Raw genomic sequence first — 19,478 nt, 5'->3', positions numbered from 1 at the left:
TTTATTTGTCATCGAGGCAGTTTTACTGTAAGTTAATCTTCTCTAGACCATTCTACCTCATAATTGACTCCAGTTTCACTCTTTGAGAAATGAGGGGAACATTTGCTATCAGAGTTTTTAAATGTCTGGAACATACCTGTTTAAAAGACTTAAAATTCAAACAATGTTTTAATCTCTTTTTTACTTTCTTTTGCTTTTTCTTAGCAGGCAACCAACCTTCTCTCTTTTTTTTTTTTTTTTAATTTTTCTGAAGCTGAAAACGGGGAGAGACAAACAGACTCCCGCATGCGCCCGACCGGGATCCACCCAGCACGCCCATCAGGGGGCGACGCTCTGCCCACCAGGGGGCGATGCTCTGCCCCTCCGGGGCATCGCTCTGTTGCGACCAGGGCCACTCTAGCGCCTGGGGCAGAGGCCAAGGAGCCATCCCCAGCGTCCAGGCCATCCTTGCTCCAATGGAGCCTCGCTGCGGGAGGGGAAGAGAGAGACAGAGAGGAAGGAGAGAGGGAGGGGTGGAGAAGCAGATGGGCGCTTCTCCTGTGTGCCCTGGCCAGGAATCGAACCCGGGACCCCTGCACGCCAGGCCGACGCTCTACCACTGAGCCAACCGGCCAGGGCCCAACCTGCTCTTGAAGACTATATTATTATGGTTTAAAGCAGACTCATATAAATTCCTTATTGGAATTTTTTTATTTCCTTGTTAAAAAGGCTACCTTTTTATTGCTTTCAAAATAGAGCAAACAATGCCTGAAAACAAAATCTCTGCTGGTTCAGTACTGAGTCAGCTCACCTATGGGTCAAGGTGGCAGGACACAGTCTACCTCCAGTTTATTACTAAATAAACAGACACTATTTGTTCTACATCTCCAAACTCAGAGGTTTCAAAGTCATTCTAGTCTTTGCCTCTGTGGCACTGTAGGGATGGAGTGGTCCAAATGTAAATCTCGCTGCTGCATTACCTCATTAAAAATATTATTAGGTTAATGCTCCTATTAGATTGTGAGCAATACTTTCTTGTTAGAAAATCAGAATGAGAAGGTGAGGTGCCATTTGAGTTAATTTTGTATTATATTGCTTCTGCATTGATCTATACCTTTCAAGCTACTTTATGATATTAAATATGAGTATTTTGAAAGCAATACCTGATTTAAAAAGAACTTTGTGTCTTACTATCCATCTCAGGCCATACCAGACATTCTAAGGGGCTCACCTTAACTACCTGAAGAGGGAGAAAAGATTCCTATACTTCCGTATTCTTTTTTAAAGAAATCATATATTAGCAGACCATAGTTGCCATGGTTTTAAGAAAGAAAAAATTGTATACTTTCCCTTCTCATAAGAAAATTTAGGGGAACAAACATTTTCATTAGATAAATGTGTATTCTTTTTGATGCCAAAGGATTGATTTTTCCCAGACATTGTTATATGGTGATTAGACTTCTAAGATGATCTACACACACACACACACACACACACACACACACACACACACCGTGTTTCAACTACATTAGGGGTTAAAGTGGCCTTGGATAGCTACAATTGGGATTAATCATAAATTTCAAAATTATTTCTGAGAATGTCAACGTAGCTCCAAAAAGTAGACTTTATAACATAGCTCACATGGAAGTTGGGGACTTCCTATATTTCAATCAGGTTTAAAACCTAAATTATATTAACTCAAACATTTTATAACAATATAATTCAATTTATGGGCTAGAGTGCAAAATAAAATATAATGAGTATGTTATATGAAAAATTTCAAAATGTAAAGCATTGATGCAAATGAACGACTACCAGTCATATTCAGGAAGACATTTTAATACTGGTAGCCAAAAAAGTGTCTTACTGGCAAAATAAATGTTCTGGTTGATGTATACATATAAAAGATGCAATAGGTCAATGTTAATCATATCATCCATTGCATTTTTTCACTTTGAAAGCACTGAGAGATCCAGTAGTGAGTCATAACTGTTACTCCCAAACGAGATCAATTTTAAAGGAGACCTATTCCTGAGACTAGCTGATAAATGTCATTTGTAATGGGAAACATTTGTTTTCTGGCTAGTTTAGTGCATTTAGGTAGACAGTAATGAGTTGCAGCTGTAGGGTGGAGATCTTCTAAAAAGAAGTATATTTTTTCTTGCCAAATGTAATGAAAAAAGTATGACTTCCAACTGCCCCATTATTGATATTCATTCAAGAAAGATTCTTGCAATGTGACTTTTTCACAGAAAAAGAAAAACACTGGAAAATCAGAAGAGAGGATTATTATAGCTCAATAAACAGTATGGAGATATAAGAATAATAATTAAGATTTATCACTATAGAAACAAAGACAAATTTTTTAAAAAATGGTTTAAAATACAGCAAAATACGTATATAATAAACCATATATAGGAATGGGTTAGTTAATGTTTTAATTACAAATAAACCCCAAATCTCAGTTGTTCAAGACAATAAAGCTTTATCTTTCACATGTTGTATGCTTGGTGTGGGTGTCTGTAAGCAGGCTTTGGCCATCCTTGTCACCAGTATTTCCCTAATCAATGTGGCAAGAGGGAGGCAGCACTATAGTATTTAGCACTGGCAATTAAATGGCTCCATATAGAAATGACACACATCACTTTCAATTTCATTTCAGGGACCAAAGCAAGTCACATGACCATGACTAACTTCAATAGCATGAAGTGCAATTCTACCATTTGTCTGTCTGCAAGATGAATCAGGATATATATTTGTGAACAACTTTAATGACTATCACATCATTTCTGACATATTTGACATGTAAGAAAAACTACGTATAGACCAAAGACAATTACATGTAAGGAGAGTCCATGGGTCCTATTAACACCAACTGGAAGGTGTTTGTTGACTTCAAAAGAATAACTTTCATATTTATGGCTAATTAACACATTAACATTAGAATCTAGAAAATGTATCACTTAGGTTGAACATTAGGATGCAAGTATTCATGAAAAATGGTTTGAACATAAGCATCAGGCAAAACTTTACTGGTCTGCCAATATATTCTCTGTGTGCTTACTTAGCAAGTCAAAAAGTTTTTCTAATCATTTTTGTTAGGAAGTATGATTTTGGTCTGTAGACTTCAACTTTTTTTTTTTACTTTTATTTTTTTAATCCAGAGGAAACTTCCATCCCCATAGGACCTCCCAAACAAAATCTTCTGTAGCAATATGGCGTTGGAAAACAGAGAAGTGGAGGTGAACTAACTGAGCTGGATTTGGGGCTGTAGAAGCCTCACGATGGTCTCGAGTCACTTCAGAAAACCTGGAATACTCTACACTGCAGCTTCACGAACACTACCCAAAGGAAGGGAGTTGTCTCAATGTCCAAAAATGGGAGTTTTCATTTTAAAAAGTCAAGAATTTTAAGTGTAGCAATGAGGTTTTCAGTTCATTTGTATGTTTTTAGTTTGTTTTTAAGAAGTAGCACAATATTTAGTCTCCAATTTAATTATGTGATTCGTGTGTCAATATTATTTGTATCTGTCTGTGATTGTGTTACATAGACCTTAATAAAATATGTATGTATGTGTGTATATGACAGAGACAAAAGTTTCACAACATATAACTTGCCTTTACTGCATGCAGTAAACTTTGACGTGTTCTATTCTATTCCATGCCGTTTTTTGAAAAATGCTTATTTCAGCCCACTAAATTGTTTCATGACCTACTAAGGGATCAGCACCACAGCTTGAAAGACAGGTTTCTAGTTTGGTATACCACAGTGGCCCAGTCTGCTGAACATATTTCTCCTGGTCATTTGAATCAGGACATTGATTGAACACTGATTTTGTTTGTAGATGATGTCAGACTGGAAGATGTAGCTAAGATAGCCTGAATTGGCTGCAACAATGGGTCCAAGGAAACAACTTAAGGTTTAAAAGACAGTTAAATATATAACCCTACATGTGACTCTAAACTGTGTAAAGCATATACATCAATAGGGGAAATATTTTAATAATTAATTTTATTCTTATGGAAGAAGATACGGCTTAAAAGTTGAACAAATGGAAAATGTTTCTGTAAGAACCATTTGAGTCATCGGTGTTAAGTTACTACCAAAAGAACCAGAAGAACTTAGCAGAAGAACACCCAGATGAAGATTCCCCAGGAGCTTTCTCTGAGATCAGAGCTTACTGAAGCTTTGCATTTAGTTTTCGGGACCACATTTTAATCAGACAGGCAGTAGCAAATAAGAACAAATTAAACAAGTACAGTGGGGAGCATCACATCACATGAGGAATAGTTGAATGATCTAAGGGTGTGGAGCCTAAGAACATAAGACTAAAGGCTTGGTGGTCTTCAGGTGTCAGAAGTGATATGAAATCCCATGAAGGAAAGTTTATTTTTGCTTCCTCCTCTCTGATAAGGCAGACCATTCCTTTGTTCCTTCCTTCCTTCACTCATTCATTCAACAATCATCTGTTGAACACCTTCCATTGTTTATAAGCCAGGTTATAGAGGTACAAGAGTAAAAGCAACTCTTCCTTCCCCCAAAGAACATACACTGTAGGGGAGATGAAGGTCAAGTTCCAGCTTCTGAGACCTGTATTTACGTCTCTCATGGCAGCACGGGTCCCTGGGCTGGCACGGCCACTGACAATGTGTCACCCCTGCATGGCACTGCTTCACTGTCCCGGCACATGGTCTGTGCGCTGCGCCTGACCATATCACCATCCAACAAAAATATTTCCAGAGCCCTTAGTTACCTTTAGTATAAAATATAAAATCCAAAATCCAAGGCTTGTTTTCAAAATGTCTAGATATTTTCATTAACATCTCCTGCCACTCACATACACTCCAACCTTTCTGAGTTAATTTCAGTTCCCTGACGTGCCATGCTTATTGCTGTGTACCCTTGGCTGGCTTTCTTTTTTTTTTTATTTAGACAATTAAATTTAACAGGGTGACATTGGTCAATCAGAGTACATAGATTTAGAGAAAACATCTCCACATCACTTGGACAGTCAATTATGCTGTATACCAGGGGTCCCCAAACTTTTTATACAGGGGGCTAGTTCACTGTCCCTCAGACCGTTGGAGGGCCGGACTATTAAAAAACTATGAACAAATCCCTATGCACACTGCACATATCTTATTTTAAAGTAAAAAAACAAAATGGGAACAAATACAACATTTAAAATAAAGAACAAGTAAATTTAAATCAACAAACTGACCAGTATTTCAATGGAAACTATGGGCCTGCTTTTGGCTAATGAGATGATCAATGTGCTCCTCTCACTGACCACCAATGAAAGAGGTGCCCCTTCCGGAAGTGTGGCAGGGGCCAGATAAATGGCCTCAGGGCCGCATGTGGCCCGTGGGCTGTAGTTTGGGGACCTCTGCTGTATACCCATCATCCAAAGTCAAATCATCCTCTGTCACCTTACATTTTGTTTCTCTTTAAGCCCCTCCCCTTCCCCCCACCCCCCTTCCCCTGGTAACCACTGTACCCCTGTCTATGTCCATGAATCTCAATTTTGTGTCCCACCTATGTATGGAATCATACAGTTCTTAGCTTTCTCTGTTTTACTTATTTCACTCAGTATAATGTTATCAAGGTCCATCCATGTTGTAAATGACACTATGTCATCATTTCTTATGGCTGGGTAGTATTCCATTGTATATATGTACCACATCTTCTTTATCCAATCCTCTATTGAAAGGCATTTTGGCTGTTTCCATGTCTTGGTCACCTTACACAGTGTTAGAGAGAGCAGAAAAGAAAATCCTGGGGGGCGTGGGGAGAAGGAGGCAAAGGGGAATGTTGAGGGGAACATGGGGGTGGGAGGGATGTATTCGGTGGAACACTTGAATCTATGTAAACACAATAAATTAAGATCAATTAAAAAAAGAAATGATTACAGTTTTTAAAAAAGACACATGCACCTCCATGTTCATCACAGCATTGTTCATGGTGGCCTTGGCTGACTTTCATTTGACCACTGTTACAATTCAGTCACCACCTTCAATGTGAAGCTTCCATGACTCCCAATGGCTATGTTCTGTGACCCTTCCTCTGGGCTCTCATGGCTCCCAAGTTTCCTTTGTTACTTTTCCCAATGAACTGTCACTTAGTCTAAACTCCCTGAGGACAGAAATGTTTCTTCTCACTGCCTCAGCACCAGGTGCAGTGGTGGCTCAGAGCTGGTCTTCAACAAATGCCTGTGAAACATTTTGATGAATGAACAAATGCTGCTGAGTCTCTCTAGTAGCTCAGGCTTCACCAGCAGGTAAGCATTTTGTTTTTTTATTTTATTTTTTAGAGAGAGAGAGAGACAGACAGGGAGGGAGAAAGATGAGAAGCATCAACTTGTTGTTGAGGCATCTTATTTATTCATTGATTGCTTTCTCACATGTGCCTTGAGGGAGGGTGGGGCTCCCACTGAGCCAGTGATTCCTTGCTCAAGCCAGTGACCTTAGGGTTCAAGCTAGCAACCTTGGACTTCAAGCCAGCAATCATGTGGTCATGTCTATAATCCCATGCTCAAGCCTATGACTCCAGCACTCAAGCTGGTAAACCACACTCAAGCTGGCAACCTCGGACTTCGAACCTGGGTTCTCTATGTCCCAGGCTGGCATTCTATCCACTGTGCCACCGCCTGGTCAGGTAACATATAAGTAGTTATAAAGATTAAGCTGTTCGTTGACTTTCAACTTTTAAAAATGAATCTAAATTAAGAAAATGTGAGAGATCCTTAGAAACTCCACTTCTAAGCTCCAGAACCACTGTTAACTCTGAGGCGGTAGGAGCCACAAATCAGTCAAATAACAGAAAGTGCTCCTCAACCTTGCTTCCTGGGGATGTAAGAGGAGAAGATGAATGACTGAGAGTCATCATCAGAAGTTCATCGCCATTTGCTGCTTTGTAAGTTGTCCTGGCATCACAGGGGGCATCAGCATTTCTCTCCTGCGTGAAGGATGGCACCAGGCAGTCCATGCATCAGGGAAATAAAACAATCTCACAGCCCAGGGACACAGTACTGCCTTTGAGAGACACAAAGAACCACTGTCCTTGCCTCTTTCTTTCTTCTTCAAAAACGGTTAGGAGTCCAAAACTCTCTGTGGAGATAACAAAGGCTCCTTGCAGACTGAGCAGAAGGTGGCAGTCATTCCACCTGTAGATTTGCAGCCAGACTGGCTCAGGACACAGCCCACAAGATTAGGGCAGTCAAGCATCTTTTTCACCTGGACTATAATTTGAAAGAAAAATAAACTCCATCGAAAACAGAATAGCCCTTTTCTCTCAGCATCTGCCTCTGCTGGACTGCCCTGTCCTCAATGACAGAGCAAGTCAGCCCCTGTATGCATGGAGGTTTTCTTGGAAATGTTTACCCCACATACTAGTATCTTTCATGATGCCTCCATTTTATCCACTTATAATATAAAAGCCTTGGGAATTATTTCAATGCAGTCTGAATGACCATCCATAAGGACAGTTCTGCAGTAGATGGGAGGTCAGACTGGCTAACCACTGATAACCCTTACTGGCTCTGTAATTAGAAGCTTGGGAAAGGGACATGTATGTAATTCATTTAAATCTGTCGGTACCTGGTGGTCACATTAATACTCAAGTGGCAAATGTAAACAGTGCTGTCATGGATTCAAGTGCAGAGGGCAAGAGTTTCTAGGAGAAGACAGAGGGACAAGAAAGGCTAAGGGATAGGGCTGTTATTAAGAAAATTGACTGAACTAATCTGCACTGGGCACTTGCTATGTTTCTGGCAGGGGCTGGAGATACAGAGATAAACTCCACTTACTTTTAGGTAAGAAGAGATCATTATAACAAAATGGAACCAATGCCACCCAGGTAACACAGAGAGGAGTGCCTGAAGGCAGCATAGAAGAAGAGTCCTCGCTCTGGCCGGGTTAGAGTCCATGCTCAGTTGGTTAGAGCATGTTCCTACTACGCTAAAGTTGAGGGTTTGATCCCTGGTCAGGGCACATATAAGAATCAACCAATGAATGCATAAATAAGTGGAACAACAAATCTATGTTTCTCTCTTTCCCTTCCTCTCTCTCTAGAATCAATAAGTAAAATTAATTAATTAAGAGAAGACTCCTTGAATGAAGTGACAGGTGAACTTACGCTTAAGAATGAATAACAGTTAAACTAGGTCAGGAGGTGGGCATGGAGATATTCCAGGTAGGAGGGACAGCTCATGCAAAGCAATAAGCCATGGGAGAGCAGGGCAGATGTCGCGGGCTGCAGGTGGTTTCTCAGCATGGCTGGCATGAAGGATTCATGTAAAGAGATGACAGGAGATGGGTGGTAGAAATAGGTGGAGGCCAGACACTGAAGAACTTGCCTGCCGTGCATAACAGTAGCAAATGGACCGCAGTGATTATAAGGGTCTCAGAGCCATGGGAGCAAGTGTTGTTTCCTGGCAGGGACCTCTGGAAGGGGCGAGACTTCAGAGAGGGAAAGAGACCACAGACTAAATTTCCCAGCCTAATCAAAGATTCTCTTATCTCCAGCATGGCAGGACAATGACTGAAAGCCCACTAGGACCAAGGCAATAGATATCTCAAATACAGACAAGAATCACTTACCCCTCACCCTCAACTATAATGGGGTTCTGTGTGAGGCCCAGGACTCTGTCTGGGGATATGGGTGAGAACACTCCAATTGGATCTGAAGTTAAATTTGTAGTAACCCAGATGGTTAGGGCTCTGAGTTGATCTAATTTTTCAAAATTTACATGTATACATGATTATTTCTTTTATATCAGAATTTGTGTATTGAAATTTATTCTTTCTACATATAATATCTCATTTAAGCCTCCCAATAACTTATATATGAAGTTTTAATTACCCCTATTTTACAGTAATTAAAAGTGGAGGCTACATGAAAAATGGACACATAAAAAGAAATTCTTATTCAAGTACCTTATTCTACTATGGAATGGAAATTTCAGAAAAGCTAAATAGATTTTCAATTTCAAAGTCCAAGCCCAGAGGAAAGGCTGGTTATACAGACTAGCATTTAAAAAAAAATTCGCAGTATTGTTATGGTTTCCCCCTTTCTATGGCAGGCACATTTGAAAAGCAGTGGAGATTTTCTACTTTTGAAGCATTAATTACAGCCTAAAACAACAAGACCATGTTGTAGAGCACTGAAGCCGCAGGGTCTCATAGGGCTAACATTTTCTGAAATTTATCCTAGCCCAAGTTCCTTTGAGAGAGGTAGCACATACTAGGGGAGGTGGGAGCGAGGGAAACTTCTGGAAGAGACTGCAGCTGTTCAGAGGGTACTGACCAGCATCCAGCCTACTGGACAAAGCCAGCAAGCAGCACCAGTCAGCCACCAGAGTAAACCGAGCTAGCAAGGCATCCTGGGGAGAGGCAGAGTTTCCAACCCTGCTGTCAACTGCTCTTGGCTTAAGCGAGAAACTACAATTTCTAAGAGCCCTGTGGGCCAAGGACTCTTACCTGTGTTATCTGATTTAATAGTAGCGAGAATACTATGACAAAGTATTTCCACTCAACACAAAGACAAAACCAAAGGCCAGAGAGGTTGGGTATCGTGACGATGTCAGAGCACTGGAGACAGAAACCAGGGTTCCTATCCCTGAACCCATTTGCTTTGTTCTTGTTACCCCACTCCATTCCCACCCTCGCTCATTTCCCTGCCACGCCCCCCACTGCTTTCCATTTGTAAAAGGGGGCTGGAAAGGGAACACTAAAATATTCCTTACCTTAATGAAAACTGAGTGAGCCAATGTAAACTATTTTGAAAGAAAAAGATGCAAAATACATGTAAAGGGTGCTTGTGGTTAAAAGAAACTCAAAATTAGGTTTTGCATGACCAATTAGCATCAGTCTGAGGGCTCAAACTTAGTGTCAACAGACGGAACCATTTTGATTCCATTATTATTAACACAGTAGGCACAGGGAGAAGGGAAAATACGTTACCCTTTTCTCAGTGACTTTGGGGGGGGGTTAGAAATCTTTTTTTGGTGAGCTAATCTCGACCATGAGGCACTGTTCCTTTGTTGTCCAGCTGCTGCCTCTGAATCCTGTGTTTGTGTTACTGACAATTGCCACGGAAGTGTTTCATTTCATTTATTTATTATTCATATCCCTTCAACTTCCAAAGATAAATGCAGGGCATGGAAGTGAAGCTTTTTTCATTCTTATGCACTAGATTCGTATCTCAACCACTTTGTTTTGCTGTTCCCTGAGTTTAAAAATTAGGAGGGAGATATAACCCCAGTCAAGAGGGTTAGACCACAGCAGTTACTCTAAAATTCAAATATTTGGATTTGCTGTAGAGGTCTAAGGCCAAGGACATGCTGATCAGCGATTGAAGAGCAGGAACATTAAAATGCCAATCATATTGTCTTCTCTTCTGACTAGGTATCGTGGATGCGCTGCTGATCTAATCTCTCTAATCTGCCTTGCTGTTTCCAATGCTACAATTACTCTGAAACCGCGCACCAGCCGGCTGCAAGAGCAGCGGGGCCCTGAGCACAGGAGCGCTGGGACCACACAGCCCTGCAGCTTCTTTGTTCTGTCGGCAGAAGATTCTCTCAGTGGCCAGTGGAAGGCCTTTCCTTTGTGTCATGATTGACAGACATGAATTAAATATCACCTCGCTGGGCTCTCTGATTGGTGAATGACAATGGATTACAAGGATGTCTTGGGAAAATGGTGTTTTGTGATAGGGAGCAGGGCTTGTCCAGCTAATCCTGAACTTGATAACAGCAGAGACCATTCTGGGCTCTGTTTTTTTGTTTTGTTTTGTTTTATTTGTTTTTAGCTTGAGATGCCTTGTTCAGTTCAGGAAGAAATTATCTTAGAATGGCCTAAGAGAAGAGGATGAAACCAAAGTAAAAACGGAGGGGAGAGAAGGGGATTGTTTTCTTTAGAAGTCTGATGTTTCTGGAGATGCCTTTCAAAGATTGATTCCGTTCTAAAATGTGTCTGGCATTGTCCCTGAGGCATTTTTTTTCTTTCTCCATTTATCAGAGTAGCAATTAATGTTCCTTAGGGTTATGATATGCATTGCAGAGCCTACCGCATTCCCAGCACACAAAGCATAGCTGTGGGCATAAACAGCTCTGCACACACACTCTTGTTTGGAACAAGGAGAAAGGGTGTGATTAGAAAGTAGGGAGAGATGGAAGAGCACAGAAGGCATCAGAATTCTAGGGGACAGCATGAATGCTTCTAACTAGACAAAGAAGGGGGAAGTCGGGAGCAAAATGAGGGAAACAGACCTGTCGTCTAGTTTAAGTAGAGCTGGTGAGAGGTTTAGATGAGTGTTGCTTTAAAAAAAGGCGGTTGAGCAGCTCAATTGATGACCTCTTGAAACAGAAAGGGGCGGGGGTTGTAATGAGAGCTCTCACAGTAGCTGGAAGCAACGTTATTTCTCTTAGATTATATTTTGTGAATGATTTTTTTCTGATGCAGCTGATGGGTATTCGACTGTGAAAGCAAGCTAGTTCTGAGGTTTGCCAGGCAGGTTTGTTACCGGTTAGTGCCGTTGGAAGAGAGCATTCAGGAGGATTTTTTTTGCCTGGCTTCCAATAAATACAGATGTTGTTTTGCCATTAAATTGGACACAAACATGCTTTCTACAAAATAAGAAGAAAGGGGAAGTATTTGGATGTTGGCCAGGTTTCAGGCAGTTACAATGTGACAGGCACAGAGTTTGTTTGGCCTGAGAGCTCTTCCCAGGTCTGGAAAGCTAGTGTCAGTTTTTGACCAAAGAATCAAGATCAGGCTCATAACCCCCAACTAGGAAAGCCCATTGGCCCCAACCAGATGAGAAAATGAAAATTGGATGGGAATATCCCAGGGTCAGGAGAGCAGTCATGGACAAACCTGGAATACGGAGGGTAACATCCTGGGTACAGGGCTTGGGAAATTAGGGGGAAAGCTGGGAAAAATAGCTCACAATCCTGGCAAGAAAATTTGGGAAACAGGTAGAGTCCATAGTATAAGAAGCAGGCTCAAGCCTAAGAGTTATCTCAGCTAGGATGCTGTCATGATCCCTGAAGAAGCAGAAATGAATCTGGGCATGACCGGCTGAGTAGGCATGTGGCCATGTGGCTTCCACAGGATGTGTGAGGTGGTGGGGAAGGGAGAAGCTCACGGCAGACACTTAGGAGTTCAAACCGAAGGAGCTATCCACCTACACTCTCTGACTGCTGGAAATGGCATCTTTCTTTGGGGATTAATGTTTGTGGGTTTTCTTGTTCACATATATTATAATCAAAGCAAGATCCTTATTTAGAGACTGCACAATTTGCCTGGACTCCTTGTGACAGTGCTAAGTAGATGCCTGAGTGCTGAGCTATTAATGCAGTAGTGCCAGCTCCAGGGAGCCTTCCTACTCTGGAAGAGTCCTACTCTCGAAGGAAATGTGAGTAATAACAAATATGCTTTTTTAATAGAGCAACAGCTTGCTGAGCTGTGGCATAGTTCATCCCCTCCGCCTCCCACCATGTTTTTTTTTTTCATGCACACTGTGTTGCTAGGAAGATTTATTAGCTGTGTGTTTCTTCAGCTCCTTCATGACTCTAAAGAATTTGGTCCTAATGTCTTGGATATAATATCACTGAAAGAATGGGATTCTTAAGGAATCAGAGAAATGAACTAGGCATTGACAGAGTGTATTATTGCTAGAGTTGCCATAACAACATACTATAGGCTGGATGGCTTAAGCAACAGAAATTTACTTCCTTGTAATTCTGGAGGCTAGAGCTCCAACATCAAAGTTTCAGCGGGGTTAGTTTCTCCGAAGGTTTTTTTCCATGGCTTGTGGATGGCTGTCTTCTCCCTGTGTCTTCATATGGTCTTTCCCTTGTGTGTGTCTGCGTTCTGATCTCTTCTTTTAATGACACCAGACATATTGGATCAAGGCAGACAATAATGACCTAATTTGGCCTTAATTATTTCTTTAGAGACCATACCTTTAAATGTATTCTGAAGTACTGGAGGTTAGGATTTCAACATATGAACTGGGAGGGGGGCACAATTTGGACCATAACATACCAACAGTGGCTTCCCTGTATTCCCAGAAGTACAATTGTTTTGGGTTCTGTAAGATTACAGTAAAACAGTTTTTATATAAAAACAATGTTTATGACCTATATTCAGTAGATTTTCACTTCCTCAGTCACAGCCCCTTTATTATCATAACTCTATTGTCATATAGCATATAATTATATCAATATCAATAAATATTTATTAAATGAAGGAATAGCTTTTTTCTCTTAAAAAGTTAACTGTTTCTTGTAAGAAAGCCTTAACAGTTGAGAGGCAGGCCAAGGTCTCAGGTTATTCTGCCGCCTGCCTCCTATTGAGTGAGTTGTGGGCAGTCTCTAGCGGATGATAAAGCATCATAAATAATTGAAATTAAACAACTCTTGTCAAAATAAATTAATAGAGTGCTCTTTATGACATAGTCACTTCAGTTTCTCTAAGTCTGCTGGCTTGTTCACTAGCAGCAGGTGCTGTGGCTGCGGGCCATGGCGTGAGGTCCTCTCTAAGGAATGGAGCAAGGAATGCAGGCAAAGAGCCTCCTTCACAATGAGTTTCTGTGAAGAATGCCAGCGTGGCAGGGATGGAAATGGGGAGCCTTCACTTTAGGCTTATTCCAGACCAGAAAAAAACCAAGCTCATGGTTAACTCATGGGTCTGCTCTGTCACTGGTTTCACAGTATTGTTCTGGGGTCCTCAGCTCTTGTCCTCTTGAGAGAAAGATTTCAGACCAGAGATGCGAATAGCAAAGTGGATAGCAGTTTATAAGCAAAGAGAAAGCACACTTGGAAGATTTCCAAGCAGGCAACTCGGACCAATCTGAATGCTCCTCTGGGTTAGTCAAACTTTTATGCTTGACTGGGCACTCCCCTGCTTCCTGGCTCCCCTACCCCCACCAGTTTGTCCCTGCCCATCATTTGTGCACATCTCTGTCAGTCATCGGAGGTCATAAGCCTGCACTGTTCATGCTTTGAGAACACATGCATGCTCTTTTCTATTATTTTGTCCTTTCACGTCTAGTGTCCCAGTGGAAGTTCACATATTGGTCACTGCCTTGTGTGTCAGTCCCTTTGCACATGCTCCCCGTGGGTATGTAACTGCCCTGGATGGTGTCCGGAGCTTGAGATTCATGGTCAGCCATCTGATTGTTATCAACTGATGGCTGCATTTAAGGTTACTGTTCCCCCTGCCATCCCCCAACCTCATGTCTGATTAGTGACCTACTCTTAACAGTTTCATGCAGGTTTATGGGCAGATGAGCCTCTGAGTGGCATGTGAGTCTTGCCCCAGAAGATTCTGACATGAGTTTCTTGGCTGTGGCCCCTGAAGACAAGCCCTTGCTCCAGGTACGTTGTTTTCCCTCAGCTAACATTTAGTCCCAGCCACAGCAGCCATGAGAAACTAGATTATACTAATATTAGTATCATCTAATTAGGAAACAACACTCACTAGGAAACAACACTCTGTCAGGAGTATCTCTAAAAGGAAAGGCAAAAGTATGGATCAGAGCTAGAAAAAGAGGTGAAGGAGTGAATTCTGCATCATCTAAGGGTCAAAAAGAGACTGATTCTTTGTTTATGATTGTGGTAAAATATACATAGCATAACACTTACCATTGGAACCATTATTAAGTATATAGTTCAGCAGCATCAAGTATGCTCACATTTTTGTACAACCATCACCACCATCCATCTCCAGAACTCTTTCACCTTGTAAATCTGAGATGAGACTCTATACCCATTAAATACTAACTCCACACTCTCCCCTTCCTCCCTCACCTGGAAACCACCATTCTACTTTCTGTTTCACCAGATGTAAGTGGAATTAAACAATATTTGCCCTTTTGTAACTGGCTTATTTCACTTAGCATAATGTCTTCAAAGTTTACTCATGTTGTAGCATATGGCAGAATTTCTTTTTTTTTTTAAGGCTGAAAAATATTACACTGTATGTACAGACCACATATTTTTCTATTCATTTATTCACCAACGGACACTTGGTTTGCTTTCACCTTTTGGCTATTGCAAATAATACTGTTATGAACATGGGTGTGCAAGATAGGTCTTCTATTTCCTGCTTTCAATAATTTGGGGCATTTTCACAGAAATGGGAAAGCTGAAAGGGCTGAATCTTTAAGCAAGGCCTCTTAGGCCATTTTCAAGCCCAGGAGGAAACAATAAAAAACAACAACAAACAAAAAACCAGAGACAAACACTAGGCACTGGAGCTGGGGAGGAGTCGGGAAGGAATGGCTGGGCAAACAGGGTCTATGTCAAGGAACCCCGGCAGCAGGAAGTCCAGCTTCAGCCTCCTGAGATATGGTTTATCAGGAAGAATTTCTAATTTTTGATCATGTATCTCCTTTGGGTCTCATAGCTCTACAACTAGATTATGTTGCCATCCTATACCATTTTCTCAGGGGAGGCTTTTTACACGTGCATCTTGAGTTTCTTAACTATAAACTTTCTGAGGGCAGTGACAGTACTACATTCATCTTTCAAGGCCAAATAGCACTTAGTACAGTCTCTGGAACACACCTTGTGGTTAATGAGTATTTACTAGGTAGATGAAACTAGTATTAAACATTAGAGAGATAGGCCTACTTACTCATTTCCTGCAGTTCTTTAAGGAAAGCACCACAATCGTCCAGCTCAGATGTTATTAATAGTAATAATAGTTGAGTAACTGGAGGAAGTAATAATACCATTTTGGGAAGAATTAGACCACATCTGAAATCACATGAGCGATTCCAGGCCTGCCTTAAGTAGTTTCATTCATACGTGTTGGGGATAATCTTGAAAGGGGTCAGGGGAAAAGTCAGCAGAAGAATGAAGACTCTGGAAGCTGACTGAGTTTGGCTTGAAAGGAAGATTCAGGACCATGGGTTTAAGAGCAAAGAGACAAAGTTCAATATGAAAGAACGTAAATTTGAGCTCTCCCACAATGAAACAGACTGCTTGAAGAGACAATGAGTTCCCAACACAGATGGTTAGAAATTCATTAGAAAGGGAAATACAGATGAGATCCTATAGATTCTTGTTCTGACCATCATAAACTTAATTTCCAAGCCTCTAATAAAAAGTCCTGTTTAGTTTCAGAGATATGATATCTTCTCTTATTACCATATTACCCTTGTGTCCTCAAGAAAAGGAAAAAAACAACTTCCATTTACTGAGTTTGGTACCAATATTCAGGATATTCATTTTTCTTAAGTGATTGACCACTCTTAGCTGTGAGCTCTTTGCTGTAGCTGGAACCTCCTGGTAGCTTCTCTGGGAACGTTCCTCTGTTTCTTGGCATTCTCAAACGGGAAGAGTGGTCCCACCTACTGTCAGGCGGGATATGCCAGTAGTTAGTCATCTGGGGAAAGGGATTCCCCATTATTTCTGGATGTTTCCAAAGCTCACATTTGTTGCTCCAGCCTGTAGGCAGACATCCCTAGAGGGGAAGGCGGGGTCAAAACTCATCCCATCTGACTGCTCCTTCTGCACTTCCATGAGCAACCACCCCTAGGCTCCCCTCTTGTTCTTTGTAACTGCTTGGAACATTCCAGAATGATTTCTTCTTTCTACAACAGCCTTTTGCTTTTTGAAAAAATCTTCCTCTACTATTCCAAACTTGCCTGTCTTCTCTTATTTAGGAATTCCTTCTTATTTTTGGTCCACCAAGAATGTCTCCTTGGTTTTCAGTTATATTGTGGGTTATTTTAAACATGTTATTTCTTTCTGTCATTTTGAGGCATCTGTGCTCAGCTATCCATCTTAATTAAACCTCCTGTCCCTTCCAGTTCTTAATGTTATAATTTTATAAGTACAAAAGTAAAAGTAAACAGAAAACACACAGGCATTATAAAAAGAGCTCACTTAAAATTGTGGGATTTTTGGATACTCTTTCTTTCCAACTTGGACCTGGCAGAATGGCCCCCACAAAGAATGGAGACAAGAAGAAGGGCTGTGCTACTATCAGTGAGGAAGTGGCCAGAGAGTACACCACCAACATCCACAAGCATGTCCATGGAGTGGGTTTCAAGAAGCATCCCCTTGGGCACTTAGAACGATTTGAAAATGTGCCATGAGGGAGATGGATGAAAACTCAAGATGTGCACATTAACATCAGGCTATACAAAGTTGTCTGGGCCAAAAGAATAAGGACTGTCCCATACCTATTCAGGTGTGGTTTTATGGAAAAATGTATTGAGGATAAAGATTCACCAAACAAATTCTATATGTTGGTCACCTATGTGCCTGTCACCACTTTCAAAAATCTACAAATAGTTCATGTGGATGAGAACTAATGGCTGGTTGTTGAATACAGTTATAAAACTGCCCCCCAAATTGTGTTTTCCTCAAAATTAATGGACAAACAAAATTGAATCAGACTCATAGACACAGAGAGTAGACTGGTAGTTGCCAGAGGGGAGTGAGGTTGGGGGACTAGGAGAAAGAGGTGAGGAGATTGAGTAGTACAAATGGTCATTACAGAATAGTCATGGGGATGTAATGTACAACATAGGAAATATAGTCAATAATATTCTTTTTTGTGTGTGACAGAAACAGAGAGAGAGAGAGACAGAAAAAGAGAGAGGGACAGATAGGGACATACAGGCAGGAAGGGAGAGAGACGAGAAGCATCAATTCTTCATTGTGGCTCCTTAGTCTCCTTAGTTGTTCATTGATTGCTTTCTCATATGTGCCATGACTGGGGCGGGGTAGGGGGGTGCTACAGCAGAGCAAGTGATGCCCTGTTTAAGCCAGCAACCCTGGGCTCAAGCCAGCAACCTTGGGCTTCAAGCCAGCAACCTTTGGGCTCAAGCCAGAGACCATGGAGTCATATCCATGATACCACGCTCAAGCCAGCGACCTCACACTCAGGCTGGTTAGCCCCTGCACAAACCAGATGAGCCTGTGCTCAAGCCAGCAACCCCGGGGTTTTGAACCTGGGTCCTTGGCATCCCAGTCTGATGCTCTATACACTGTGCCAACACCCAGTCAAGCTCAATAATATTCTAATAACTATATATGGTGCCATGGGGAACGCTTTGTAAAGTATATGATTATCTAATCACTAAGCTGTACACCTAAAACCAATACAAAATAATATTGAAGGTAAACTGTCATTGAAAAAAAATTAAAATAAACCTCTATTAAAAAGAAAAATTGCATTTTTCTGAAGAATTTCAATAGTAGCAAGAGATGAAATCCAAGACTATTCACAATAACAATATCAATCACCATAATATTAACCACTGCTAACATTTTAGAATATATGTGAAATGTACATATATGGATACATATATAACTGATGTATAAATATGCATATATACACATATTAAATATGTTACTTTTATATACACATACCATTAGAATGAGAATAAACTCTCCAATTTATCATAACTATTTCTTGAATTCCTTTGTAAATTGCTATGTGATTGTAAGGCCAGTGGCCATTGCCATGGCCATGCAGGTTCTCATTGGATTTGGGCAGACAGTAAAGAACAGTGGAGCCAGAAAATGGTGAACCATTCTGTTTATTAAAGTCTCGTAAGGGTGGATGAGCAAATAGGCAGAGAAGACCACTTCCCTTTCATTCAGGGGTCCCCAAACCCTGACTCATTCTCGGGTTCCACAACCCAGAGAATTCCCCGACTCACTCTCTGGACTCACTCTTTCTCTCTCTCTCTCTCTTTCTCTAAATACTCCAATAGCTCTGTAATATGCCTCACAATTCTATTTGCCACACAATCAAGTATATTAATTTTGTTTTTTTATCCAGGAGCCCGTTGCCCTGGAGCCTTCCTACCTGTGTTCCAACCCAGGCCTCCTGTGCCGCTGTCATTCTGCCCTTGGATCCCTGATCACTTTTTCTGGTGTTTGGTTATCTTCCTTATTTTTCTAAAGAACTTCATTCAGTATTTTTCTGACAAAGAGCATACAAAAGATAAAACATTTTAGGATTTATATATCTAAATATTGGTCAAATAAGTTTGTAAAATATGACTTTTATGTTTGCTCACTTATAGGTTGCATTGGGGGCTGGGCAGTGCCAGGTACATGTGGTCTATAAAATTGCAAATTACCTTTCTGCTTGGGAAGGGCCATTGTTTGCTGGAAGAGAGGTTTTTGCTCCAGAAAGTTTTGAAAAGAGAAAGAAGGAGAAGAGTTAGAAAGAAGCCATGTTTGCAGAGTGGGAGAGAGGAGAGAATGCAGAGTGCTGAAGAAGAAGTCAATTTATGCAGAGAGAGGAAAGATGTGCAGATGAGGAACCAGAGCTGAGGGGCTTTGGGAGCTCCACTGAGGCTGGTGGGGCCTTTGATTCTAGGAGGAACTGGCAAAGATTCTCCTGGTTGTGGAACCGGAGAATGTAGATAGAGCGCAGAGCACATTTCTAGCAGCTGTGGCTGATGCAATGCTGTGAGAATACTCCAGCTCCCGAAACCCTCCTAGGTACACCCAGGAGGGAGCTTAC

The sequence above is a fragment of the Saccopteryx bilineata genome, chromosome 5, assembly GCF_036850765.1.
Source record: "Saccopteryx bilineata isolate mSacBil1 chromosome 5, mSacBil1_pri_phased_curated, whole genome shotgun sequence".
Classification (NCBI taxonomy): domain Eukaryota; kingdom Metazoa; phylum Chordata; class Mammalia; order Chiroptera; family Emballonuridae; genus Saccopteryx; species Saccopteryx bilineata.
Note: the sequence above shows the minus strand (reverse complement) of the source record.